The 12,357-nt window shown below is 49.5% G+C and overlaps 2 protein-coding genes across 3 annotated transcripts in view; one reads left to right on the forward strand and one right to left on the reverse strand.

Moving 5' to 3' along the window:
• dse (dermatan sulfate epimerase) overlaps positions 1–6,134 on the reverse strand; it is an 86,142-nt gene extending 80,008 nt beyond the window's left edge. Inside the window, exon 1 of the mRNA XM_060850590.1 lies at positions 5,971–6,134. The gene's annotated coding sequence lies outside the window, so the exon portion shown is untranslated. The remainder of the gene's footprint in view (positions 1–5,970) is intronic.
• LOC132832539 (trafficking protein particle complex subunit 3-like) overlaps positions 1–12,357 on the forward strand; it is a 196,706-nt gene that overhangs the window by 164,318 nt on the left and 20,031 nt on the right. The window contains exon 7 of one of the 2 annotated variants that reach the window (XM_060850644.1): positions 562–591. The exons of the other annotated variant lie outside the window; for it this stretch is intronic. The gene's annotated coding sequence lies outside the window, so the exon portion shown is untranslated. Of the gene's footprint in view, positions 1–561; positions 592–12,357 lie in introns of those variants that run through there. 2 annotated transcript variants of the gene reach the window in all.

Genomic DNA, 12,357 nt, shown 5'->3' on the forward strand with positions numbered 1-12,357 from the left:
GACATTGGAAGATATTCATGTGTGAGTGAGAGACAGAGAACTTTCTGTAAGTTACATTCACTGACTGAAGGGTTCAACAGAGAGACAGAGGATGGAAGCTGGGGGAAAGTTTAACTCTTTGTGGTCTGATTTGAGTGTACACTGGCTAGTCATGGATTGAACGTTTGTGTGTTGTTCCCTGGAGCTTGAGATCTGGGCATGTTATGAATTTAATTTGCATTCTGGGAATCTAAGATGATTTTAAAAGAAAAAGCCATTTTGTAGGACAATGATACTGGGCATGTTAGCGGAGCAAGATTACCTCATGACCTGCCCCACATGGTTTAAACTAGTCCCTTGTTGTAATATACTGTTAAAAGGGAAGGTTGTCTAGCCAAAGCAACCGGTCATTTGGGCCGGGCTGGATCAAGGTTTCCCACTTTGATGTACATGAGACTTAATTAGTCAAGTGTACTCAGACCTGTCAATGAGTTTCTCTTCCTCTGCAAACTTTTACTATTTTATTGCTGTTTATCTGATTAAGGACATATGGCATTTTTGTAATTTTAATACTAATTTCAGTGTGAAGACAGCTTGTTTGCAGCAATAAGGGGAGTAGCCTGAGAGTGCTCTTAGGGATAAGAGATGATACCGCTATTCTGCTCATGGCTCAAGCCTGACTTGAAGTTATTCCTGATGAAGGGCTTTTGCCTGAAACGTCGATTTCGCTGCACTTTGGATGCTGCCTGAACTGCTGTGCTCTTCCAGCACCACTAATCCAGAATTGAAGGTATCTATGTTATAGTGTAACACTGACGCCATTGGTAAATAGAGGTAATAATTTAAACTAAACTGTCTGTAAGAGCGTATTATTCCAGACTACCACAGGGTATGATCCCTGGGACGAACCAAGAGAGGCTTACAGGTTGTGTCCATCAGGGATTCCCTGAGCCATCTCTAATAGGTACCTTAGCAATTGCAGTGCTGATTTGCTACTCTGCAGCTACTGCAGCAAAATGTGCTCATTTGCAGCAAGACCATTTTGGTCTCAGCTAATTGGATACATTCCATGTGATATCATGAAATTGGAGATTGCAAAGGCTGCATGGGCCCTGACAATATTCCAGCAACAATACTGCAGACTTGTGCTCCAAACTTTGCCATAATCCTAGCCAAGCTGTTCCAGTACCGTTACAACATTGGCATCAACCCAACAATACAGAAAATTGCCCAGGTATGCCCTGTACCCAAAAGAGCAGGACAAATCCAATCCAGCCAATTACCACCCCAAGAGTCTACTCTCCATCATTGGTAAAGTAACAGAAGTTGTCATCAACAGTCCTGCCAAATTAGTTTCTGCTCAGCAATGACCTACTGACTGACACCCAGTTTGGATTTTGTAATGGCCACTCAGCTCTTGAATTCATCACAGCATTGGTTCAAACATTGACAAAACAATTGAATTCCTCAGGTGAGGTGAGAGAGTGACACCCTTAATACAGAGTCAGAGATGTCAAACAGATCCTTTGGTCCAACTCATCCATGCCAACCAGATATTCTTAACCCAATTGCCAGCACTTGGTCCATATTTCTCTAAAACTTTCCTATTCATATACCCATCCAAATGCCTTTTAAATGCTTAATTGTATCAGCATCCACCACATCCTCTGGCAACTCATTCCATACACGTACCAGCCTCTGTGTGAAAACATTGCCCCTTACGTCCCTTTTATATCTTTCCCCTCTCACCCTAAACCTATGCCCTCTAGTTCTGGACTCCCCCACCCCAGGGAAAAGACTTTGTCTATTTATCCTATCCATGCCTCTCCTGATTTTATAAACCTTTATATGGTCACCCCTCAGCCTCCCACACTCCAGGGAAAACAACACCAGCCTAATCAGCCTCTCCCTGTATCTCAAATCTTTCCTGAACCCTTTCAGGTTTCACAACATCCTTCCGATCTGAAGAAGACCAGAATTGCATGCAATATTCCAAAATTGGCCGAACCAAAGTCCTGTACAGCTGCAACATGACCATCCAACTCATCTACTCAATGCTCTGACTAATAAAGGAAAGCATGCCAAATGACTTCTTCACTATCATATCTACCTGTGACTCCATTTTCAAGGAGCTATGAACCTGCACTCCAAGGTCTCCATTCAGCAACACTCCCCAGGACCTTACCATTTAGTGTACTGTTCTGATCTGCCTTTCCAAAATGCAGCATCTTATATTTATCTAAATTATACTCCATCTGCCACTCCTCAGCCAATTGGCCCATTTGATCAATATCCTGTTCTACTCTGAGATAACCTTCCTCACTGTCCACTACACCTCCAATTTTGGTGTCATCTGCAGACTTACTAACTATACCTCCTAGGTTCACACGCAAGTCATTTATACAAAATGATGACAAGCAGTCAACCCAGCACCAATCCTTGTGGCTACAGGCCTCCAGTTTGAAAAGCAACCCTCCACCACCAACACCTGTCTTCTACCTTCGAGCTAGTTCTATATCCAAATGGCTAGTTCTTCGTGTTTTTCGTGAGATCTAACCTTGCTAACCAGTCTCCCATGAGGAACCTCGTTGAATGCCTTACTGAAGTCCATATAGATCACGTCAATCGCTCTGCCCTCATCAATCCTATTTATTATTTTTTTCAAAAAACTTCTTCAAAAAACTCAGTCAAGTTCATGAGACATGATTTCCCATGACTCACATGGCACAAAGCCATGGTGACTATCCCTAATCAGTCCTTGCCTTTCCAAATACATATAAATTCCGTCCCGATTGCCTCCAACAAGCCGCCCACTACTGATATCAGGCTCACTGTTCTATAGTTCCCTGGCTTGTCCTGATCACCTTTCTTCAATAGTGGCACCACGTTAGCCAACCTCCAGTCTTCTGCTACCTTACCTGTGACTATCGATGATACAAATATCTCAGTATGAGGCCCAGCAGTCATTTCTTTAGCTCCCCACAGAGTTCTAGAGTAGACCTGATCAGGTCCTGGGGATTTATCCATTTTCATGCATTTCAAGACATAAAGCACTTCCTCCTCTGTAATATGAACATTTTTTCCAAATGTCACCATCTATTTTCCACACAGTCTATATCTTCCACCTCCTTTTCCATAGTAAACATTGATGCAAAATACTCGTTTACTATCTCCTCAATCTTCTGTGGCTCCACACAAAGGCTGCCTTGCTGATCTTTGAGGGGCCCTATTCTCTCCCTAGTTACCCCCTTATCCTTAATATATTTATAAAATCCCTTTGGATTCTCCTTAATCCTATTTGTCAAAGCTATCTCAGGATTCACTTGATCTCTGCTGTCTATGCTTGACATATGCTTTCTTCTTCTTAACCAAAAGCTCAATTTCTTTCATCATCCAGCTTTCCTTACAGCTGCCAGCCTTTCCATGAAGAAGACATTTGACCAAGTGCGGTATCAAGGAGCCAGAGCAAACTGAAATCAATGAGAATCAGGAAGCAAACTGGTTTGGAATCATTTACTGGGTGTAACCACTGACTGCAGCAGTTTAAGACAACAGCTTACTACAATCCTCTCAACAACAGCCAGGGACATGAAATAAAGACTGCCCCAACCAGAGGCACCCACGTCCTGTGAAGGAATTTTTAAAAATTAGGCTTTGGTCACTAAATAGCAAGTGCCATTCATGCCATGCATATGACAAATAATAAACATCTCCAACAAGGGAGAATCTAATAATCTCCCCATAATAATTTTGTCATTCCCATTACTGAATCCTTCACCCACAAGGTGCAGGGACTTACTGTCTATCAAAACATATTAACTGGAAGTGCCATGCGGCTGTAAAATAGATCAGATGCTTGTAGTGACCTGTCACCTCTCAAACCTGTCCAACATTGAGAAGAAACAAGTCAAGATTGTAATAGAATGTTTGTCTGAACAAGTGCAACTCCAGCAACACTCAAAAGCTCATCACCGCCCAGTATAAAGCAGCCAGCTAGATCAAACTCCGTCACTTTAGCATTCACTTCCCTGTACTACCAGTACACAATGGCAGCTGCGTATATCATCTATGAGATGTATTGCAGCAACTCATCAAGGCTCATGCTGGAACTATGACTGCTACCACTTTGAAAGACAACCACGGCAGACCTATGGGAACACCACCCACCAAGCAATTCTTCTCCAAGCTACACACCACCCTGACTTGGAATTAAATCACTATATCTCTTCTTAACTGTACTGTGAATGCACTTCCACCACATTGATTGAAGCAGTTAAAAATGTAGATCTCCATGCCCTTCTTCAGGACAATTATAGATTGCGAACAAATGTAAGCCTTGCTGAAGACCTGCATACTGCACAAATCATTTTTTAGAGAAATAACACAGGCAGAAATAAATGGGACTTAGAAAGTATTTGCTGGATGTCTCAACGGTTCTAATAACACCTGTGGAGAGAGAAATAGAGTTATGTTTCTTGTTGAAAATTACTTTTCTTCAGAACTAAATAAATGGGTTTGATTGAAAGGTTATTATGGAGGTGACCTGGCAGAGTGATTATGCTGAACTTTAAATATTCCAGGATATTCAACTTTTATAAAAGGATAAACGACATGGAAATAGAAGCATTTCTGGCCTGTTGATTTGAGGGGTTCGAGCAGTTGGCTCTGTAAATCTCAGATACTGCCTGCTCTGCTGTGCTTTTCCAGCATCACACTCTCGACTTTGCAAATTGAGCCCGGATTTCTGAAGTGATTGGGGAAGAATGTGAAGCTGGGAGTGTATTAGCAACTGCAAAGGGTCTCTCCGATGTTGAATCACTGAAGATGGCTGGTTTGAAGATCAGTGGACAGCGGCATGTACTGGCTCGCTATTGTTTGCCAGATTATTGTGACGTGTCTTTCTTTACACTACAAATGCTAGTAGAGTGCCGGCATAAAGCCAATGGGCCAAATGGCCACTTTCTGCAACGTAAATGTTTATTATTAAATAGAAATAAAGGTATTACTGGCACATAAATCACCAACATTTTTGCAATAATTGTCAAACTTCTCGGCAGGAATTAATATTAAAGTGATTAAACAGTTAAGGAATATAATTCTTCAAAACCTAACACAGCACTTTTGACAGTTTATACCAATTCCATCCACACGAGTAACAGATGAGGTTTCATTTGTTTGCGGCTTGAAGTTACCACGAAAGGACAGCAGATTCCCATTTCATGCGCCCTGTCCCTGGCAGCACGCGTGGTAGAAAAACCGTGCCCGTTTTTCCCCTCTGCACACTCTCAATGGCCATTCCTGCCGGGGCTGACTTCCACTCCCGCGAATGGAGGGGGGGGGGGGGGGGGAGAGCAGAAATCCGCCCGCAGACCGGGGAAAATCTCAGCGCCAGTTTTTCAAAGTCAGAGCCCGGGAAGGAGCAGTCAATCCCGGACAGCGGCTCAGCGCCGCCTGGGCTCCTCTGAAATGGAAATCAAAGTACAGCCGGGGCTAAGCGTCTCCAAACTCACCGTGAGGAGGGATGGGACAGTAACACACACACACACACACACAATCCCGGGGGAAGAGAGAGACACAGACAGAAAGAGAGAGAGAGAGAGAGAGAACTCCTTGCCCCCCACCGGTAACTCGACTTGTTTCGGAAACAAAAAGCAAAGCCTTAATGAGCAGATTCCCTTTAACACCCCCCTCCCCTCCACCCCAACCCCATACCCCCATTTAACCCTTTGTGCGCCGCCACTTCAGCCAGTAACAACACACAGAGTGACCCGGGGAAGCAGGGTCTGACAGCCGGAGGTTCCTCTCAAACATTCCCGGGACACCACATTCCCCAAACATACCCCTCGGCTCCTTACATTCAGTCTCCAACTGGAAATGCAACTATCTGAGGAGGAGGAGGAGGGGGAACTATCATAAGGAACATGCAAGAAATTCTCAACTGCTTGTTCTTCCCACTCCCCCCTCTCTCTCTCTCTCTGAAATCCCCGTTACCTTTTTTTTATTTTCCGCCCTGGATCCCGATGGATACAAGCTGATATCCGGTGTTGGTGGGTCTCCCAGCTTTGGGGACTGGGGGGCACGGAGCACTGGTCGCTGCTACCCCCCAGAGACGGTGCAGGACCAGCGGACGGTGAAAGCAGAAACCCGGCGGAGCCCTCACTCAAATACTGAGAGGGGAGGAGGAACAACAGCGACGTCAGCGAGTGACAGATTACAGCCCGCCAGAGGGAACCTGGGGGAGGAATGGGTGGAGAGACAGGGGGAATGGGGGGGGGGGGGGAGACAGGGGGAATGGGGGGGGAGACAGGGGGAATGGGGGGGGGGGAGACAGGGGGAATGGGGGGGGGGGAGACAGGGGGAATGGGGGGGGGAGACAGGGGGAATGGGGGGGGGAGACAGGGGGAATGGGGGGGGGGGAGACAGGGGGAATGGGGGGGGGAGACAGGGGGAATGGGGGGGGGAGACAGGGGGAATGGGGGGAGAGACAGGGGAAATGGGGGGGGGAGAGACAGGGGAAATGGGGGGGGGAGACAGGGGGAATGGGGGGGGGGGAGACAGGGGGAATGGGGGGGGGAGACAGGGGGAATGGGGGGGGAGAGACAGGGGGAATGGGGGAGAGACAGGGGGAATGGGGAGGGGGGATTGGGGGAATTGGGACAGACAGGGGGGATTGGGGCAGACAGGGGGGATTGGGGGAGAGAGGTGGAGATTGTGGGAGAGAGAGGGGATCGGGAGAGAGGGAGGGGAGGAGGGAGTGGGGTGCGGGAGAATGGGGAGGGGGAGACGGGAAGAGCGGGAATGCAGGTGGAGAAGGGGATCCGGGAAGAGAGTGGGAATGGAGGAGAGGGGGGATGGGGGAGAGGAGGAATGGGGGTAGGTGATAGGGGAGGGGGGAATGCAGAGAGAGGGAGATCTGGGGAGAGGGAAAGGGGAGACAGAGGGGAGGGGGACAGGGAGAGGGAGGAGGGGGAAATGGGGTGGTGGGAGGGGGAATGGGGAGAGGGTATCGTGGAGGGGGGATCGAGGAGGGTGATGGGAGAGTGAGGGGGAGAAGGGACAGGGTGGGGTAGAGGGAGGGTGTCAGGGAGGAAGGTGAGGGAGCAAATGGGTTGGGGGAGAGGAGAGAGGGGGAGATGGGGAGGGGGATCGGGGAGGGTAATGGGGAGAGAGAGAGAGATGGAGACAGGGGGGAGGGAGAGGAGTGGGTGAAATGGAGTTGGGGAGAGCGGGAATGGGGGAGGGTGGAATGGAGGGAGAGAGGATGGGAGAGAGGGGATGGGGGGATGGGGTGTGAGGGAGACAAGAAGGTCGGGGACGGAGGGAGGGGAATGAGGGGGTTGGGAGAGACTGGGGATGGAGGAGAGGGGTCGGGGAGATGGGTCGGGGATGGAGTGAGAGAGGGACAAGGGTGTTGAGGATACAGAGGGAAGGGGGATGGATGAGAGGGGGTTGAGGGGGTGGGGACAAAGGAGAGGGGGACAGAGGGAGGGGGGACAAAGGGAGGGGGACAGGGGAGGGGGCGGAGGGAGAGGAGATGGGGAGAGTGGGACGGGGAGAGAGAGATAGGGGATTGGGGTCGGTGGGGGAGAGCAGATTGGGGAGGAGGATGGGAGAGAGATGGATGGGGAGTGGGGGAGAAGGGATGGGGAGAGGGGGATAGGGAGAGGGGGATGGTGGGGGAAGGGGACAGGGGAGAAGGGGACAGAGGGAGAGTGATGGGGAGAACGGGACAGGGTGGAGGGGGATGGGGGAGAGCGGGACAGAGGGAGAGGGGACAAGAGGGAGAGGGGGACAGAGGGAGTGGGGACAGATGGAGAAGAGATGGGGAGAGAGGGTCGGGGAGAGATGGATTGGGGAATGGGGGAAAGGGGGGCGGGGAGAGGGGGACAGAGAGAAAGAGGGACAGAAGGAGAGGGGAACAGGGAGAGGTGGATTAGGAAATGGGGAGAGGGGGATGGGGGAGAGGGGTCAGAGAGAGGGGGATGGGGAGGGGGGGCTGGGGAGAGGGGTACGGTGGAAAGGGGACAGAGGGAGAGGGGGCAGAGGGAGAGGAGATGGGGAGAGGGGGTCAGGGAAGAGGTGGATTGGGGAATGGGGAGAGGGGTTGGGGTGGGAAGGGATGAGGGTGAAAGGGGTTGTGGGGAGAGAGAGGAGGTGGGGGTGGTGCAGGGGGGTGGTGCAAGAGGGGGTGAAGGGGAAGGGAGAAGGAATGAGGGGAGAGTGGGGATGAGGGGGAATGGAGTGGGGATGAAGGGAGGGGGTTGGGGCTGGTGCTAAAGGATGTGAAAGGGAGAAGAGAGAGGAAGAAGGGGAGTGAGGGGGAGAGGGTACGAAGCGAGGTGGATGGAGAGGGGATGAAGGGAGGGGGTTGGGGGAGAAGGGATGGAGGAGATGGGGTTGGGGAGATGGGGTTGGGGAGATGGGGTTGGGGAGAGGAGATAGGGATGAGGGGCTTGGGGTGAGAGGGGACGGGGAGAGCTGATGGGGAAGCGAGGAGGGAGGATAGGGGAAAGAAGAGGACAAGGGAGAGTGAGGATGGGTGGAGAGGGGGACAGGGAAGGGGGAAAGGAGTTGAGGAGGGAGAGGAGCTGATGGGAGGGGGAGGGAAGAGGGACTGAGAGGAGGGGGTAGGATGAGAGTAGATGAAGGTTGAGAGGGGCTGAGGGGAGGGGAGGGGTGAGAGGGAGAGGGCATGAAGAGAGAGGATGAGGGGAGGGGGAGAGGCGATGCGGAGATGGAGAGAGGGTGATTGGGGAGAGGGGATGGAGAGAGGGGACAGAGGAGACGGGGAGGGAGAAGGGAGAGAAGTGAGAGAGGGGATGGAGGGGGAGGGGAAGAAAGAAAGGGATGGAGGGAAGAGGGAGAAGGGATGGTGAGGGGAGAGGGGATGGAGGGAGGGGATGGAGGGAGGAGAGAGGGGATGGAGTGGGGAGGGAAAGGGGTGGAGGGAGGAGGAAGAGGGGATGGAAGGAGAGGGGAGGTGGTACGGAGAGGGAGGGGTGAGAGGGAATGGAGAGGGAGGGGTGCAAGAATAAAGGGGAGGGGTGAGGGAATGAAGGGAGAGAGGGGATGGAGGGGGGAGTGGGTAGGGAGAAGTGGATAGGGGAGTGTGGATGGAGAGTGGGGATGTGGAGGGGATGGGATGGGGAGAAGGGATGGGGAGAGAAAGGAGAGGAAAGGTGTAAGGGAAAAGGAGGAAGGAAAGAAAGGGGTGAAGGGGTCTGGGGATGTTGTGGGAGAGGAGGGGGATTGAGGGAGAGGGGATGGGAGGGAAAGATGGGAGGGACTGGGAGAGAAAGAGGGGACTGTGGAGGAGAGAGGAGGTGGTGGTAGGAGGGAGTTGGGATGGGAATGCGGGAGGAGGGAGGAGGTGGGTGTATTGGAAAGGAGGAGGTGGGAAAGGGAAGTAAGTGAGAGAAAGGGTGCTAGGGTTCGGAGAGAAGGCTAGGGGAGGGTGTGAAGAGAAAAACGAGATGGGTGGCAAGGGAGGGGAGGGGGATGGGCGCAGGAAGTAGGGGAATGGAGTGGATGGAGGTGAAGTTGGAGAGTGAGGCAGAGAGGGGTAGAAGGGAAAGGGGTGGAGGAGGGGGAGAGGGCGTGAAGGAAGGGTTCAGGCTAGGGAGAGGTGGTGGGAAAGGGAGGGATAAGTGGGGAGGGTAGGAAGTGTGATGGAGAGGAGAGGCTGAGAGAAGAGTGTCGTGAGGGTGGCGGGAATATGTAAGATGGGTGAGGGAGAGTGAATGAGTGAGTGAGGAGCTGGTGGGATACTGCCCCACTCCTCACAAACCGCTGAGAGGTTGCGAGTGATCGCAATGAATGACAGTGCACAGCCAGTCTGGAGAAATGGTCAAAGACACGGTGCCCAGTTACACAGAACAAGAGCGAGTGACTGTGTCACCGCTTTCCAGAGTGTAAAGCCGACTCACATTTGCTTAATTGCACATCCCCCCCCCCCCCCCATCATTTGGGAACAGATCAAAATAAACATCGGAGCAACTTGGGCGTTGGTCGAGTGCAACAGGGACTGGAGGAGAAGGTGTGACTACACTGGGCGAGGTTTGAGGGACAGCGAGGGGTTAGAGGGGAACGGGGAGCTGCTAAAGGGCAGGAGGACTAGCGGCTTTAATAAGGCTGAGGTCGAGTTTGTTTTTTTGTGGGGTGCTAAGGTACATACGGACGGAAAGAAAATCTTATCAAATCACCGAACTTTCAAATGGCAAGCTCAGGACGTAAAAATCGGGAGAGAAAAACGCACAAAGCGGGGACTTGATTTCAAAAGTCTGACAGAGGAACATCGCAGTCACTCTCGTGCTATCCCAAATAAGAGGCGAGTGCGGTCTCTTTACGAAATTAAAGCACCATAGATGTTGGAAATCTGCCAGTAAAAACCTCAAGCCGGTCAGGCAGCACCTGGGGAAGGGGAATGAATTAACATTGCAGGTCAAACAACCTTCTTCGGGAGCTATGTCTGTATTCATGTTTTGGTTTGTTAAGGCTGGTGGATCAGCGGCCCAGAGCTGTTCATTGTACCAGTGGCATGGACTCCTCTGAAAAAGCCACCAACTCCGAGTTCGAGCAGGACCATTCACATGGTTCTGACTCAGTTACTTGACTTAGCAGCCAGGAAAACTTGAAGGAACTGCTCTAACTCTTGGCTAACTATAAAAATGACCCCCATCCTTATCAATGATCTTCCATAGATCAAACCCTACACGGACCCATTGCAACATCCGCACCTGCAGCTCCCCAGAGCTGAAAATCCAAGCCCCAGCCCCAGACCTGACAAAGTGACAGTCCACAGACCTGACTCCCGCTGCCCAACTCCCAGTTCGATCCATCACATATCTAGAAGTTTAGACAGCTACCCATCTATCCAGTACCTGTACCCCTACCCACCTGGCACCCTTACCTCTCACCCACCTGCTGCCTGATTTGACATCCTAATCCCTCCATTTTCTCCTACTACTTTACCCTTGCAATCATCTGCTACTTGGTCCTCCGAGTCAGCTGCTATCATACTACACCAGCTACCTTGCATTGTAACCGCTCACTTCCCACCTGCAATCTGTATCTTTCACCAACCTATTATCCTGCTGAGAATTCCAAAGTTCAAGGTATGGTTTGAAAAATGGTAGCTTGTGTGTAAAAAAACTGGGTTTTACAATCGCTGTAAGGCAAGTGGATATGCAGTCATGGAGAGGAATGTAAGTAAGAATGGTAATTTTTAAAATCTATGTACTGGAGGATGAGCATGTGGCAGACCTTTGTTTAAATAGCAATAATGTGCCATGAGGGATGTAGTCTGGGCCCCAGCAGACAAGCCAGTACGTCTTGGTAGCCAGTCAACAGCCCAGATAAATGGGAATATTCTGAAGCAGAATGGACATCCAGCTGTAAAACAACTTGCCAATATATTATGGAAGAAGCCACAAGGAAGAGAAAGGTGCACAATAATTGAATAAGATTGAGTCTATTGGTGTTGAACTTTAAGAAGTTAGACCACAGAGAATGGCATGTGCAAATAAAGTCGAAATGTGAAGATTGTGCATATGGGAAAATAGAACTGATTGCGATCCATACATAGAGAAATTAAAAAAAAACCACATTTTTGAGGATGGGGGCAAATACTTTCAAAATCTGGTTGGGGAAAGGGAATCACAGAATGTTGGCATAGAGAGATGGCATAGGAATGGAACTTGCATTTAAATTTGATGTGGGTAGAAGGCATTCTGATAAGTTGAGCTGAAATTCTTTGTCCTATCTGGTTTACACCTATCACAGTTACAGCATGAGCATAATAGAAGGCCAGGATTACTGCCAAGGAATAAAATGCGCTTAAGCAAGGTGAGAAAGGAAAGAAAAAAAACATATGTTGGTCTAACCACTTTTGTAGGATGAAAACTATAGTGATGGAACACTGAAGCAAAACTTGAGCTGATTGGATTTATAAAGTATTTCTGACATTTCCTGAATTTAACAGATTTTGACAGAATAACTAAGGTGGTATACAGAAAGATGTTTGTGCATGAATTCGATGTGAAGTTTCAGATATTTGATAAGGGTCTTCACAAGAAACCATTAGCCAAAATTAAAGCTCATGAAATTGAAGACAAATTGTTGACCTGGTTAAATGGTAGAAGTCAAAGGGTAGCAATTATTAGCACATTTTCAAGTTACAAAGAAGTGGTTGGTGTCCCACCAGATTATGTTGTTTTTACATCTTGACATGGTTGGAACAATTGAGACTTAAGACTCCGTGAACACAGGTTACCGGAATGGAATAGTCATGTACAAATACATTTTTTTAAAAAAGTTAATTTATGTTCACCATTATAACTGGAGGGGTAAAATATAAAGGAAAGAAAGTTTTCTTCTAGT

This window comes from Hemiscyllium ocellatum, chromosome 3 (genome assembly GCF_020745735.1).
Source record: "Hemiscyllium ocellatum isolate sHemOce1 chromosome 3, sHemOce1.pat.X.cur, whole genome shotgun sequence".
Taxonomy (NCBI): domain Eukaryota; kingdom Metazoa; phylum Chordata; class Chondrichthyes; order Orectolobiformes; family Hemiscylliidae; genus Hemiscyllium; species Hemiscyllium ocellatum.